The following is a 16,857-nucleotide window of genomic DNA, read 5'->3' as shown; positions in this document are numbered from 1 at the left end:
TGAGATGGGTGCTCGCCCTGAAGGAGGACTCTGAAGAACTGAACCCCCCTACAGAGCAGGATCAGCAGGAACAGCTCTGCACAGCGCCCTAAAACCTGCACCAGGCACTGGCTCCAAATCCTCTTCCTGCCTCAGCTATCTGAAGATAGCTGTGACTGGTTAGAAGCTAAATCCCGTTAGAAGTTAAATCCCGTTGCCTTACAGCCCGCAGAAGCCAGGGATGCTCAGCTCCGATGCCTCCGTCGGACTGCGGTGCTGAGCACGGAGGGGAGCAGGACTGAGGCTGGGTGAGAAGTGCTGGGCCGAGCTCTGCAGACCTGGTGCCCACCGCACTGCCTGGCCGCGGGGTCTGCGAGCCTGCAAAGCCCAAAGTGTTCCGGGCTCCACAGCACACGGCGCTGAGCACAGAGCAGATGAATTTTTCTGGAAGATGTACAGTATACATGCTTGCATTTGCCAAAGGATGAGGTCATTTTGGAAGGAATTTTATTTATTCAGGAAATATTTCTGGGAATATTTACATGTCAAGATTACATGTTTAAGTTCTTTGACAAAGCAAACTCTGGGCCACATGCTTATTTTCTAAAGAGATTTGCAAGTATTTCTCCAGGTTTTCCAGCACAAAAAAGGCCTTTACTGTATCACGGCTCTGGTGGCAGACACCATCTCCTCATTTCAGAGGCAGGATCTCAGTCCTGCGTTAAAGGCTCCAGCCCTCGGCTGACCTGCAGGCAGCAATTTTCTTTCCAGTGCAAAGAAGAGGAAGTTGCTTCAGGCACTCAGGCTCAGAAAGATGTATGCAACCAGATCCTCTGCATCAGCACAGGGATGCAAGTCCAGCAGCACTCCTCCACGGGAGAGGACGCCCAGACCCACAGGGGTCAGCATGTCTGGTCAGAGCCCTGGGAAGCTTTTGTTTTGTGCACGAAACGCAGCGAGACTGGAAGACAGCCACAGGAGGCACCACAAGCTCACCTTTGCTCAAGGCTCACGGACAAGTTTTTGGAAGAAAAAGAACAAAGAGTCCATCTAGAGTTATGAAGCACAGGAACCCCAACCCTGGCTTAGGGGAACCCGGAGCTATTGCTCAGCAGGCGGCACGCGAGGGAAGCATCACCTCGCACCCACCCTGCCCTTCCCAGGCACCCACTGCTGGCAGCGTCCCACAGGGGCGTCCCCTTATTTGTGCTAAATAATAGGCACAATGTTATTTTAAGCCAGAAAATGAAGGTAGTGTGAACTGATGATAGTATGAGTCGACTGTCATTTCCCAACATGCTGCGATACCTACTCTACTCTTTCTCAATTATTAACAAATTTGAGAGGCTGATGTCTAATTCCCAGAAGTACAGAGGAACTGTGGCACAGCGCAGAACAGATTCAGTAGTGTTATTCCTGGAGTTTTGTATAATGCTTCTAAAGTTATATCCAGATCTAAGTCTCCACACTCCGCCCAAAGGGAAAAAAATTAGGCTAATTAAATACCGGAACAGAATATGACTGCGCAGTATGAGCGAGAGTATTCAGAGAGCTTAGGGCAACACCTTCTTATCTGGTTAATCATAAATCACACTCATTGGCATGAGAAAAACGCACAAACAATTCTTCGGGCTTGGAAGCTTTGGACTCAACCCCCATTCATGGCTCAGCTTCACCAAGTGCAACTCTACCTTGAATAGATTTGAATCTGCTCAACATATTTACAGAAATCTTTCTCTCTGTTCCTCTTTAAATAAAAGAAGAAAAAAACAAAAAAAAAACCACCAACCCACCAGAAGACTGCCATGTTTTATAAAGCCATGAGTTTTTGCTTTGCCAGAGTATTCTTAGTGAAGCATTAAATCATTTCCACTTGAGGAGCTGCAGTTCAGGGATCTTCCACACGAGCTACGCGCTTAGAGACTGCGATGAACCTCCTGCATTTCCTCTCCACGAGGCCCTGAGAAGTGAATTTGTCTCTGAACCCTTTTATTCCTCTGCCTCAACCCTGGGCCTCCCACGGGATGCAAGGGTACCGCAGCCCTGCCACGGGCACAAGGACCGCCAGCCCACGAGAACACGAACAGCACCTCCGCTCTTTTATTTGACCTAAGCAACGGCCCGAGCAGAAACCTCGGTGCTTTCAGGCTGTGTGTGTGCGAGTATCTCACACGCAGATGCTTTCGTTAGTGCCTCCTACCTGAGAGCTGGGGTACTGCTCCAGGCCTGTGCACTTCAACGTGAAGAGGTGCAGCTGTCCTCTCGGAAATGCAGCTGGCACTGGCGATAGCCGTATTTCCTTCATGTCCTGCAAGTCTGAGAGGGAGAGAGACAGCTGGAAACTCTACTGGAAAGGCACTTACTCCTCAGATATAGGTTTTGTGCATTTTACAGTGAAAACACGAGTTTGTTCTCAACACTCTTAAAATTGCGTTGAGATTAAGCAGCCCGAGGCAGGTTTACCAGAAGAAAAGACACCCGGACAGGACTCACAGGGCGCTGCCCCTCCCGCTGCAGCACGCGGCCAGGGGGCAGCAGGGGAGGAGGCGCAGAGGGATCCTGCCCACACACCCCCAGTGCCCCCCAGCTTTCTCCGTATTTAATCAGGTACTGGCTGGGCTCACAGAGCTCTGAGCCTTTGAAGATGATTTTCCCAAACTGGTCTAGGCCAAACCAAGCTTTGTAACCTCTCTGCTAACCCAGTGCCCAGCACCTGGTTAGACCCTGCAAAAGCAGGGATGCCTTTCTTAAAATTGTCCTACAAGGAAATTGAAGTAAGATTACTTGGGTGGCTGGTTCTACTACCCGAGCTGGTAAGTACACAGACATTTTACCTCATTTTCCCAGCCAGCTGTCTCCTCCAGTTCTTCAAGTCCCTGCCTGCAAGCCCTCCTGCACTTGAACTCTTCCCAGCACCCTTTCCCCCGGTCTCCTCCCTTGCCCCCTGCAGCAGAGCACTACCACGCACTGAGCCACCCCACACCCACAGTCCTTTTCCACCCGAGCTTAATGCCTTATTTTTATCAGCTGACCTTCCCGGCCTTGATTGCCCTCACCTCGATAACCTTCACAGCTGTATCTCCCTTCACGAGGGCTGGCACTGTTCACAGGAGGACCTAGTGTCTGCCACGGAGGGGGAGCTTCTGCGCGTACTGTCACAGGGAAAAACACTTTCTTACAAGCAAAGCATGTACTTAGAATTTACTGTTAATGGTCATTAAAACAACAACAATGAAATAAAGGAAGTCTATGTGAGGAAAGAGTTCTGATTTCTCTTGAAACAGCCCACCTGACACGGCTGCAGGATGCCTACACGCGTTGTGGTTCTTCGCGCCTCCCTCACAACTTACTGACCAAGAAATAAAACGAGACTGCGGAAATAGAATAAGCCCAGAATGTTTAAAACCAGTTTGAGATTCTAACTATTGCCTGCGTGCTCATCAGCATTATTTATGGGATACATATGAAGATAAATACAACAATATATTCTTGGAAGAATATAATTCTGATGCGGTTGGGGATGCTAAAGCATAGGAGCCCTGGGATTAACAGCCTGAACTAATATCACAATTGTCATCACATTAAGAGGATCTCAGGAGACTGGAATATTGATATAACTATGGTGTGAAATCAAAATATTGTCATTTATAAAGGGAAAAAAAATGTTCCTGGCATGCAGACAGCTAGTTATGCATGAGTGTAGCACATACAAACCACAATGTTAGAAAAGCCCCAAGAGATGTGATAATTCTGCAAATATAACTATTCAGTATATTCAAATGAAGAAAAATCCATCTTTATCACACTCCTCAATCAGTTATTTATATAATTGTAGGGGCCTTTTATCCCATCTATTTTTCCTTTGATGTTCCTTATTTCCTATCACACGTTTGTGCTAACTGAGCCACATGGAAGACCTTAATGTCAGCTAAAATACATCATCTACTTGACTGTGAGGGACAGTAAATGGTGGTCATTTGCTACCACAAACAACTTCATTATAATTGTCCTTCAGCACAGAGTTGAATTGTGAATGTTTTAGTTTCTCTTAAAAAAGGGACATTAAGTTTTGCCCACACAATCAAATCCTAAGACAGTCCACAAAACAACATTAGCCAAACTACTTCACCCAAAAGCTCATTTTCACATCATTTCACCACTTCATAATTTCTAGAGAAAAGAACCAACTATGCAAAGAAGCTGCTTGTTTTTCTCTGTTTATTCGAAAGCAGACATCTGTCTGTGCTCTCACCAAGCTCTTATCAAACAGGGGCCAAAGCTACTCTGCTGCAGCTCATGCCTGTTACTCGGACGGCTCGTGCCCCGTGAATCGGGAGGGTAGTGCCCAGATTGTCACGCCTTATGTGCACATTTTAAATACACTTAGCAGAGTGTCTGCATCCCAGCCGAGACGCTCAGCACAGGGGGCAGTGACCTCTGGTCCCCTGCATATTTAGTGGCCAAAGTGCACAGGTAGCGCACCGAGGTGCACGTTCAGATGTGATGCTCTCTTTTGTTTATTTTGGAAGGTGTGAATCTATAATGAATAGAGCTGACAAATAAGTGAAGAAGGAAAAGCAAGCGCTCATTTCTTCATGACTTGAAGGTAAAAGGAGAGAATAGGTATTTTATCTGCTAATATTTAATGCAAACTAAAAGCCTAATTATTACAGTTGCCAACATCCTGGGTGAAATCAGGATTTTATCAACTATTTTATTTGTATCTCCTCATCTTGGAAAGGAAAACTGATTTTGGAACTCTTTGATTTTTCCATAAAGAAAGGCCCAGTGGAGCCGGGAAATGCCGAGGTCTATGGATTGCATAAAGTACTCCCGCTATTCCAGCGCTCGCTCTCAGAAACACATCGTTGTAAGTGGAAATGCAAATACCGTATGCTCTTATTGAGGTTGCAATTAATGTATTTGGGAAGGGAACCAATGTAAATTATTTTTTATAACAGTGAGCCTTTATATAAAGTTGGACTATTTAAAAGCATGCATGCCATATAAAGGCAGAGAGGGAAGTGTCAAGCCTTATTTATGAACAGTCAAGCTTGAGTAGATTTTCATAAAAACCCTCAGTAATGGTTTCTAATTCTGAGGCTCAGCTTAAGGGCCTGGAGCTCGTGTCTTCTGAACGGCCAATGAAGCATCTTTGAACCTCGTTGCACCCCTGCCGCGTTCTGCAGCCTGAGCTGGCACCACGTGCTGCTGGAGCAGAGGGCTGCGGGGAGGCTCATGGGCTGTGGGATGGCACTGGGCAGGTCGGTGAAGGTTTTAGTGAAACCAGCGTTTCACCTGGCTTTAGCTAGACCTGCTGTACAGCGTCTGTGTCTGCTAGAGTTAGGAAGCCGCAGCTCAGGTCCAGGAATCTGTGTCTGCACCCACAGAGGCTACCAGGTAAAAACATCAAAGCTCCTCGTGGTACAGGGAGCTCCTCTCCTCCCGAGGCCGCTGCAGACTTTGCTGCTGCCTCCAGGCTTTTGTTCCAGAAGCAGGGTGCAGCTTGTGGCGGTGGTGCCGAGGCACCCACCTGCTCCCCATTTCTCTGTGGATTTCCCGGTGGCCTGGCCGTTCCCGCACGGTGCCGAGGCTGGGAGCCCTGCTGCCCCCGTTCCCAGCACACAGCTGCGGTCCTGCAGCACGGGGACCTGCTGGGCTTGTCCCCTGGGACAGGTCACCCACCAGCTCGGCAGAGAGCATCTGCTCTCCTCCTGCAGCGCACCCTCTGGTCTGGCTTCATTTTAAAGGAATCCAGCGTGCGCGCCGGGACGGGACAGCTCCACGATGGGCACCAGAGCACAAGAAATGAGCAAGGGGGGAGATTCATGGCTGGAGGCACCCGGTGTCCTCAGCACCGCCGCCTGTGCCCGTCCCCCTGCACAGCTGCCCCTGCGCTCCCACGTCCTCGCTGCCGGCGTCCGAGCCCCCGGCGGCACACGGGGACCAGCGGCCGCGGGGTGGGAGAGGCCACCCAGAAATGCAAATCAAAGCAGCAGATGATGCGTGGTGGTACTCTTCATGTTGAAATATGTTATTAATATTAATAGAGTTACATTTTGATGAAATGTGTTTTGTGTAAGAAGGATTAACTGTACTCAGATTCTATTGGCTCATTGCAACACAGCGAGGTTTTAAATTATTGACTTTGCAGGCAAAGGACAATTCCCATGCCTCTGCCCCTGCAGGACGGGACGGCACGGGCTGGGGCAGCCCGAGCTGGTGGACGTTCCTCACCGTGCGTCGCGTATGTGGGGAGGGGCAGCCCTGGCTCTCCAAAACACCGGCATCTACTTGCCAGGAGATGAGAAATTGGTATTAAAAATTTCACGCATCAAAAGGAGATGATTAATTTTCTTCCAACTAATTAATGAAATGAAATACTTTTCCACCCACCGAGCTGGAGTCCAGCAAGATCAGCAAAAAGGCTCTTATTGACTTCGGTGGACTTTGCACCAGTGTCATTTTGTGGTTCGCTTCAGCAGAATGATACATTTATATTGGGAAAGGGAGGTTGTAGGATTTCCTAGGAACAAGATCATTTTTCAGAAAGAAGGATGTTTACCTACATTTTCTCTGCTGCTAAGGCAACTGAAAGAGAGCATTGTTGTTTTGTTTTTAATTAAAGTTTTTAGCATTCACCTCAGCCACCGTATTGACTTTTTAATATATGAATAAATATTAGAACGCACGTATGTTTTATACTGCCTGCTCTGCATTTATTCACTACACCTTACAGGGCTCTCTCCAGTGATCTGAGTTACACATTTCCAGCAGCATCCTGCCACATAATAAAACGTAAGAAAGTAGGGCAGAACCCCCACCACATTAACCCACTGCCTCCTGACATGAGTGTGCGCGCAGTTCAGAGCACACTTCATCATTAACACTTACCGTGCTTATTTATAACGAGGAACCTGCAGCATTTCTGAAACATCCTGTAAACGTTAATCCCCCGAGTACCCCCTAGCGCAGCCAAGTATCGTTTTCTTTCGGAAGAGGGAGGCCCGTGCCCAGACACGGGACAGCTCGGGCACCGCAGAGATGGGCTCCGCGTCAGAACCGCCGGGAGCGGCGCTCGGGACCCCCACATTCCTCGGGCCGGGGGTCTTTGGAGAAAAGGAGTTTTGGGGCCAGAAATGCCAGTTGTTTGAACCCCAAACCTTCTGGAGACGCTTTTTGGCTCCGAGCAGTGCGGGCAGCGTTCCAGCATCGCCCCCCTCCCGCCCGCCGACCCCAGCTCTCCCAGGAGGGCCCCAAACCTGCCGCAGCCCCCGGGGTGCTGAGCGGCACCAGGGCACCCGCAGCCCCTCGTCTTCAGCCCGAGCTGGCCGAATATTGGCAGCGATGACCCCGATGCCTACGAATAACGAGACGTGCACGAATACAGGGCGCGAGAGTTTCAGTTTCCCAAGAAATGGGTTTTCCCTGCACGGGGCAGACCTGGTGCTGGCAGGGCTGGGGCCGTGCCGCTCGGCGCTGGGGGTGCGCAGGGGACAGGCTGCACCGGGCTGGTGCTGTCGAGGGGGTGAGCTGCCCCCCAGAGAGCCGGACGGTGCTCGTGTTTAAAGGTTAATTAAAACAGCAAGGCTTGCAACGCACGGCACACAACAGCATTGACGCGGCTCTTTTCCCTTTAAATACTTTGCATACTAAATTTAAACTAACTTCCCTCCCTGCACACACACAAATAAATAAATAAACTTTGTGAATCAAGTCAACCATAATTCCAATTAGTCCCAGCTGTTATTTCCCCATCCTTTACGGCCCTGTCTGCGGCACTCAGAAATAGGTTACACATGGCCTCATGCAAGGAGACATGAAATAATTGCTTCAATGTGAATGAAGAGTAACTAATTTTGTTCATGTATTATTCAGAATGACAGGGACATTACTGTAATAATTCCTGACTTATTCAATATTCTGGAGAATGGTGTAGAAAAAAATGCATTTGCAGCCACAGGAAATGGAATGAACTACTCTGGGCTGAACCTCTTCCTCTCTTTCCTATTTATTTTTAACAACATTTCCAAATCACACTGTGAATACACTGCTATCATAGCTAAGATTCATTTTGACTGCAGGTATAAGGAGAACACTTCCTGAGGCAATGTGACCTACTACTGATGCAGCGAAAATAGATGATGTCACTGAAAGATAAATGGCTTTTTCATATTTCTTCCTTCACTCTTTATCTCATAAAGAAAAAAAAAGGATTCCTTTGATACTTCAGTTAGCAATAAATTTGGTAAATGACTCTAAAGAAATCTGTTTGGAGAAGACACCTTTAGATGTCAGTGAACAGATTTAGTTGTTAGCTATCTGTGTCCATGGACATTGTTATTTCGCATAGCCTAAATTTAAAAAATCTTCATTATGATGAGTTAAAAAGAAAGCATTCTATGACTAGTCATTATTTAATAAAGAGGAGAGAGAAATAATAAAAAAAAGAAAGAAATGACAAAACAGGGAGAAAAATAAAATGAAATTCAAAAAGGGACAAGATGTGAAAGATTATAGTGTGTGGGCTTAGATCAACATCCGTATGTCACCTTTTAATAAGAAAAATGATAGAAATCTTAAGTAAGTTTCTTTGTATAACCTTCAAAGGTTATATTAGTGACTGATCAAATGCTGAGTTTCTCTTCCCCCCCCCCCCCCCCCCATGTATAAACTAAAAAGAATGAGGAGCAAAGAATGGATGGAGACTCAAGGTACAGTTTTGGTTATGAAAGGTAATGTCAAAAGAAGTTATCTAGAAATATTGCATTTGTGATGAAAAATTCTAATTTCCATGCATGCGTCAATGTATTTACACATGAAACCCCACATGAAACCCCACAGCTGCAGCGGCCATAGCACTGTTTCTTTTTCCTGCCTTGATTTCAGTAGTCAAGTGGTTGGGTTGGGAGCAGATCAGGAAGTGCAGAAGGACACAAAGATAAAATATACGGAGTCTATTTACAAGTACTTCCCTTTCCTCGCATCCTTATCTACTTTCAACAACCGTTATCGGCGCGGAACTCCCGCTGCCAACAGAGGCGGCGGGCGAGGACCGGCGGGGCTGGGAGCAGGGCGCTGCCGAGCAGGGAGGCAGAGGATGCTCAGGCAGAGGGCTCAGGAAGAAAAAGGGGAGCAGCAGGTGCCAGAATGTGAGCAAGTGCATCGGAAACTCAGAGAATTCCAGCAAATGAGTAATTGGCTAATGAATCAAAGGATGCACAATTCATTTATGTCATACGCGTAGGCTGGGGAAAGGTAGATCTGAGGCAGCACCTCGTTGCTCTGCCGGGAACGTTTACACGAGAACCCAAGCCTGCTTCAGGCCCGGCTCCTGGCTGCTGGCTCCCAGCTGACCTTGCTCGAGACGTTCAGCGACAGCAGCGTGTGCAGGCGGAGCACGCTGGAGCTGATGGCAAAGGAGCCCGACAGGAAGAGTCTCCAGCTGTGCAGCTGGAGCGTTCAACAGGAGCTGGTGCACAGGGGCCCTTAAAGTCCTTGGTGCGTGGCAGGTTGTCTGGCCAAAACTAGCCAACAGAAAACAGCTAAAAAGCTGAGCAAAACCAGAAAACAAAGTCCTTTCCCTAAATGTCGGTGTTGGAGTACAGTTTATAAGGCATCAGAAATCGGTCTGAAAAATACCACTTCTGTTTTAAGAGTAGGTCCGTGTAGTTGACAGGTGCATGCCAGCACCTGCACCCATGTAACGTCAGGTGCCAGACTCCAGCAGTTCCCGGTGACTAATTACAGCCTTTGCAATTACCGCAGCACTGGTATGATTCTTGAAAACAATAACATTCTGTTCACTGAATGCTGAAAACTTACTTTGCTTATCACACTGCTTTCCACAGCCAAACAATAAGGAGATTGAGGGTGACCCATATTTTCTTCCTCAAACAATCAGATGGCCCTTCAATCGGGAAAGGTCAAGAAACTCTGCTGTAGGAGAATCCATGGCTTGTAAGATCTCATTCCCATCAACAGGGCTTGCTCAGACAAATTCAGTATTAGCTCAGTGCTAAGAGTTCACCAGAAGTTCTCTGTGTGAAATGAGCACGCTGCAGGCAGGCCGACCCTGCAGGACTGAACGGTGTCCCATGGACAGACCACCCAGTGAAAACTTTCTGAAATTTCTTTTCTGATGCATTTCCCAGTCACAAGCTTTTTACTACGATTTAAGGGTTGAAGCAATATGTCAAAACGACATTTTGTCCTAAAACCAAAATAAGTTTATATATTGTATGAGTGTTGGAAACAGAGCTAAGGAAAGCACTACCATGATAAAAATCTCATACGTTGGCCATCCCGAGGCTAAACGTAGGTAAATATCAAGCTACAAAACAGGGATACAAGTTGTTGACAGACTATTTTCTGCTAGATGCATTGTCAGTATTCTCATTCACATTTCTAATGGTCCTCTCAAATGCTGCATTGTACCTCAGCATAAACCTGGTTTCGGCAAATACTGAGATTTCTCTTTCTTTTGTTGAATGACTTATGGGATACTATAGAAAATGAAACCATTTTTACAAGTCAACATCTACTTACCCAATTTCTATCCCCTCACTTTTCAGAATAATCAGTGATTTTAAAGGTTTCTGGTTTGGAGTATTCAGTGCTGGGTCCCTCACTGAGACCCAGGAGCATCAGCCCTAACTTATCCTGGGCTTGTGCACGAGTTGCTTCGTTGGGGCTCCCCCAGCCTGAGCTCACCCCCAGCCTACTCCTGCCCCAGTCCCTCCTCCTACACACGCTGTGCTCAGCAGTAGCAGGGAGGGAGAACCTGCCCACCCCCAACCTATTTCATTCAATCCTATCCCATCTGCATCCCATCCCATCCCATCCCATCCCCCCAACCCCAACCCAGCCTTGGATGCTCACCCGCTCCCAGACCCCCACCCTGTCCCACCATTGCCTGGCACCCAAGGACCCCCCCCATGCCCCATCAGTCCCTAGGCTACATATGTGTCAGTTACCGACCCCAAATACCACTCCAGCCTTGCGCCACCTCCCGAGGTACTGCAGGTGCTAACTCAGGGCTGACCACAGGCCTCCAAAGCAACCACCAGCACCAGCCCTCGGCTGGTTACTCCTAAAACCTGACCATAGCATAGACAGAGCTCAGCTCAAACTACATTTTTCTACAGCTTGTACCTCCTGGAGCCAATCCATACTGCCTGTAATGTGGGACGATGGCTCGGTCCCAAATCTAACCCTTATGTAAGCTAGCATATACCAGTTGGCTCCAACCTCAAACACGAGCGTGTGTTGGGTAAGGAGTTAGCTATGCAGGACAGCCTGTAAAACGCTCCGAGTACAATAGGCAGTTTTGCTGTAGCACTCACTGAAAACAAGCCAGAAATTCTTCAGAAATGTATATGCAGTTGTTCTCAGTTCCCTGGCCTTGCTGAACCTCTGGTGTCTGCGGAGGGATGAGCCCCCAGCGCCTGGGACAGGCCTGGCTGCGCCGTGGCCCCGCTGGCTGCACCGTACCCGTGTGGCTGAAGGGGAGCGGTGGGCTGGGACAGGGACTGAGGCTTCTTTCCCCTGACGTACAACTGGAACTTCACGAGCAGCATCAACAGGGCTGCATCTGGGCTGGCTCCGTTGTCGTGGCACTGCTCAAACGCGTGTCATGGTAAGGCTCCGAGCTGTCACCCAGTTTGTGACTGCTCCCTTCGGCCCTCCGCGCACGGGCTTTGAGAACATTGTCACTGTCCTGATCCAGGTAATATCCGTGCTCATCTAACCTTGTTTCCTCACTTGGCTGCTGAGAACATTTTATAGATTTGTCAGGTAAGGCTTTATTCCTTTAAAAAACAGATTAGAAAAGCCATCTGGAATATTTTTTCAAAATCAACTCAAACTCCTCCAGCTGTTGTGTGACCTCATCCTTTATTAATTTCTGCAGACTCGTATTTACCATTGAGATCAACCCTACAAGTGTATAATTTCCTGATTTCTTTCCAGCTACTTTATTAAAGATTGGGGTTAGATATTTGCTCCCCTCGAGTCCCCTGATAACCCTCCTTCTCCAGCAGGAGTTGTTAAGGAGTAGATGATGTATCACACATTCCTTTATAGCAACAATAATTGTTCTGCTTCGGCAGCGACTGTGGCTTACATACTGCAGTTTTTCTGAAATTGTTTTCTTCTTTCTCTTATTGCTAAGGAAGATATTGGCACCAAAATGTGATTTGAGAGCTCATGTTCTCTTATTTTTCTCCCCTTACCTGGAGCCGGTGCAGATGCTACGTTTGTGATGGCACCGCTGACATCTGTGTAGCTGAATCCAATGTCATAAACAGGAAGCAGAAGTGACAGCGGCAATTTCAATAGGGGCTTTTCTTCTGCTGAAGCCATTATTTCCCACAGGGTATATAAATCACGCCATGGCTAGAGCGTTCAGCTCCAAGTCTATGGCAATCCTCAGCTACACGGATGTGCCCCAACCCTTGCCCTCCCTTGCAGTCTGGCTGTTTTCCCTGAGGCGTGTTTGGAGCTAGCAATTCTTTGTTTCTGGGGAGGAAAACGGGGTGGTCACAGTCATTAAAAAAACCCGTAAGATGACTTTTGCGCCTGTCATGGGACATCTGTTTCTACAGAAGAAGCTATTCATAAACACTTCAAGCCTGGGTACGGTTTCGGTACCCAAATGCCAGGCCTGGTTTCCTGCCCCAGATGTCTCATTGCACGCTCCGGGGGTGTGGGAGCCCCCTGCAAGCTTCCCAGGCTGGGCCAGCCCCCGGGCATCCTTCCAGGAGGCACCTTCACGCCTGCTCCCTCTGCCGAGCCGTGGCTGCCCACCTCCTGCCGCTGACCTCAGCCCTCGTCTTTTCAGCTCTAGATCTCAGGCTTTAGCACTGAAAAGGCTCGGGCAAAACCTCTCCTCCACCCACTCTGCTACATCCGACATCGCCCTTTGAAGCAAGGGTAAAATCTGAGTACAACTGTAGTTCCCCTCCTTTTCTGCCGCAGCAGCACTGCGCTGGCACAAGCAGAGTAGAAATGATGCTGTGGCTGGGCGATGCACTGGCTCAGTGGCATGGGCCACCGCAGCAGGAAGCCGATAGCTAAAAAATGCAGAAATGGACCCAAATAAAGAAAAAACATGCGTGAAATACACAAAATCTAAATCTGGATGAGAAATCCTAATGGTCACGATATTTAGAATTTACAAGCCATTTATGTCCAATTCAATATATCTCAATTTATAATTCCTCATCTTTTCTGCAGTAGCGACGATTTGGCAGGATACCATGCACGAGCCCAGGGCAGATCTTAAAATGGCAGCGTAACGGCATGACTAGTGGTGTAACTCGTATTTATCACATCCACCGCTACATAATCACAGCTTGCATCCACAGCGGTCCTCAAGCAACTGCAGAGCTGGTCACCACCCAGAACGGGCGGTGTTCTGCCACCTCTGGCTGGCAAAAGACAGCAGAGCAAAGCCAGGCCTCGTCCCGGCCGCCCAGCAGGGCTGGAGGGGCTGCACCTCCAGCAGGGGGGCAGCAGGGCTGTGTAAGGCTGGGGGGAAGGCAGGTGCTGATGCAACTGGAGGTTGGTAAATGATTTTGTTGTCATTGCACTTTAACACCTGGAATTCTTGACTTTTTTTTTTTTTTTTTCCCCCTGTGGTTCATATTTCCCAGTGCATCACTAAAAGCTCCAGGAAGAGGACATCCTCCTCCTCCTGCAGGGCAGGGGACCCCGGCTTACACCTCCAGCAAGGAGCAATGGAGGCGGTGTGCGGGACATGGGCCGCAGGAAAGCAGCACGTGTGCCAGATGAGCTGACGAGCAAGGTCTGTGAGGCGTGCCAAGCCGGAGCTCCACAACATCCGGAGGCAAATGGCCGCTGTCTCCGGCTCTGCAGAGCCCTGCCCTGCACGGCCGCGTCCCCGGCAGCCGCGGCGAGCACGGGGAGACGATGGGCAGCCTTGGTTCAGGCTGCATTGGAAATGTGGAGGTGGGGTTTAACGCATCAACCGGCATAAAATAAATGGGTGGTTTACAAATATTTGCATCCTGTAATTGTCTTTAGGAAAGATCAGCTGGGTTAAATCTCACTGGGGCCGTTTTTCTGTGAGGAACAGCAGAATTGTTAACAAGTTTCATTTCCACCACTCAAGCAGCTAATGTGCAATCTCTTAGTCTGATCACACCTCTGCTTCCAAATGGCACTTCACAAGGGAGCACCTCTAATCTGACATGTTCTTTCAATGTTTTCTATGGGAAATGACTTTCCAGACTATCTGAAGGTTGCTGGGATGAGTCTGGCTGCTGTGAGATGGTCCTCCTGAGTGATGGGAAGCAAAGCATACGGCTCGTAGTGGTGAGATGGGGAAGAGAAAGCAAAGAGCTGGAAATTAATGTGGATTTGGCTCCTAATCTGAGAACTTCCTGGGAACAGGGAAGGTGGCTGAACAGGTTTGGGTCGGAACATTTAAGGTCTTAATGTTTTTCAGTAAGTTTCTATAACATGATAAAGCTACATCTTGACTTTCATTTGAGGGTTAATCCTGATTTTAACGAATCAATTGCAAACAGTTCTTGAGACTGGTCTCAGGTGGGGAGTAGTGAAAGTACCACAGCATTACCCTACACGCCTGGCTGTAGAACATCAGCCTGTGAGACTTTCTTGAAAGATAGTGACTTAGGGACACGATCAAATATTTAAATCTTCTTCTCTATCTGTTCTCTTTCTGCGAGGAGGTACTTTTTCAACATTTCAACCACATTATAAAGGGCTGCAAATGAAGAAGAGAAGCAAAAGACTGGGAAAAGGGTGAGGACAATATTTCCCAGTAGGTTACATCAACTTGTCAACATTTTTGCATTTAGATACCAAGGTCAGAGGAACATCAACCTAAACTCCTGACTTCGGGAGAGCTTGGTTGCAAATGCTGTAGCTTAGGCTCAACATAATCTCAAAACTCCTATTTTACAGGGAATTAACAACCTTCAGAATTGTTTCAGTTCTGAATGGTACATTTTTTTCTTTCCAACAAGCAATAGGAAAAAAAGATGATTATCCTGAGAAATACTAAATGCCCTCACTTCTCCCGCAGGCTGATGATCACCATTTTTAACACCTTCATATATTATGGGCATATTTAATTGATACAGAACTTCACAGCTGTGTGATAAAGCCTGGTCCCAGTGATCTCCAACACAGACAGGGCTTTCAGCTAAATGCTCTGTCCTAACTCTGTACGTCTTTGGCTCAGGCAGGGATGTCTGTTGTTGATGTGGCTGTGGAAACACAACGTGAGGTAGGGGATGAAATACCAAGGGAAGACTGGAGGATTTTAATAATACCTATTTTTATATCTACTAGATGCCAACCATCTGAGTTAACAGAATATAATTGGAAGAATAGATTTAGTCGTTTTCTTTATTATTAGGCCTTGATGTACTTCCGTCAACTCCAAAATACTCATTACATGTAATTAGGGAGAAGATTAGAGTGCTGTTAAGATGCAGAAAAATGATGCAGCTCAACAAGGGCCAGTGGACAAAACAACCCACTTAGGAAAATGTCTGAAAAGTGCTGAGCAGAAGAGAGCATTTAAAAAAAATGATGAAGATGAGAGCTGGTGCTCAATAATGAAGATGAGACTTTGAAGTGGGAAAGAGTTGATATGCAGAATCAAGGCATTTGATGACTATACCACTGTCTAAAATGAATCCCTTGTGTTTATTTAGATGGTTGAAGTAACGTTAGTGAGGCAATTCCCAAAGAACCACCCTGTCTTTTTCATAAACTCCCACCCCAAATGGCATAATTAATTTCACAGTTGTATAGAATAATAATAATAAAAAAATCCATCCTTTGGGAAGTAGGTGGTAATTTCTATCTGATAGAAATTGTGATTAGACACAGCATATAAAACTTTCTGATAATTTATTCACCAGAAATTGCCATATTATAACTATCAGGGGGCTGGTGATATGAAACTTAACAAGCTGATATTTCACTCTGATTTCCTTGAGCATGGTCCAATTTATTAAATCAAAATTGTAGATTAGCTTTAATGTGAAATAAGATTTTTGTATTTTGGGGTAATGTATGTCAGAACTCATGGAACAGATAATGGCATAGCTAATAGAAATTAAGTTGTATCTAGAGCTGAAAGGTAGATAAAGAAGCAAGAGCAGAAAATTTCTGAAAATTTCTGTGAAACTAGAGGATAAAAGACTAGAAAAGAGACCAAGCCTGAGCCTGTACCACTGTATAAAGCAGCACACTCTAAGGCATCACCAGGATGGCGATCTATTTCTGGTTCTATCATCAACTCCCCCTATGACATTAGATGAATTATTTCAGAACAGAATCCCTTTTCCACTAGATACAAATTAAATAGCAGAAGAGCTGTTAAAAGGTGGCCACAGTTCTGCCGCTTGCCACACGCGGGGCCACGCTGTCGCAGCGCACGGGCACCGGGATGCTGGGCGCGGGGTCCGCCTTGGGTGGGCTGCTGCCCCCAGCACGCTCCTAGCAGAGCCTGCCTACATTTGCATCCATTTTTTTTAACGTGTTTCTTTTTGTTTTGTTGGTCAGACTGGGCTATTCTGGGAGGCCCCTGGGTTTGCTCATTCTCTCGCCAGAGCACGGCCGGGTGCCCGCATCAACAGCAGGGAGCCGGGGCTGGCACTGCCTCCGCCTGCGCTGCTGCTGCCGGCCCAGCTGAGCACGAGAACGGGCAGAGCCGGGGGCGAAGGGAACGCTCCCTCCTAGCACATCACGGCGAGGCTGCCTGGGGACCCCGAGCGTCCTTTGCTTTCCTTCCTCAAATTTGCAGAGCAGCAGGCACCATCTGGCTCGCCTGCCTGCAGCTGGAGAGGGAAAAGCACGTGGGCTCTGCAGCGGCAG

General features: G+C 47.6%; 1 long non-coding RNA gene across 3 annotated transcripts in view; it reads right to left on the bottom strand.

Moving 5' to 3' along the window:
- Nucleotides 1-188: 188 nt before the first annotated feature.
- LOC136786355 (uncharacterized) overlaps nucleotides 189-16,857 on the bottom strand; it is a 45,996-nt gene continuing 29,327 nt past the window's right edge. The window contains exons 3-5 of one of the 3 annotated variants that reach the window (XR_010824819.1): nucleotides 3,012-3,131; nucleotides 2,180-2,295; nucleotides 189-1,939 (exon numbers count right to left, since the gene is read on the bottom strand). This is a non-coding gene — a long non-coding RNA (uncharacterized lncRNA). The other 2 variants (XR_010824818.1, XR_010824820.1) reach the window with 2 other exon arrangements.

Source organism: Anser cygnoides, chromosome 14, assembly GCF_040182565.1.
Source record: "Anser cygnoides isolate HZ-2024a breed goose chromosome 14, Taihu_goose_T2T_genome, whole genome shotgun sequence".
Classification (NCBI taxonomy): Eukaryota; Metazoa; Chordata; class Aves; order Anseriformes; family Anatidae; genus Anser; species Anser cygnoides.
This window is presented reverse-complemented; position numbering and strand designations above follow the sequence as displayed.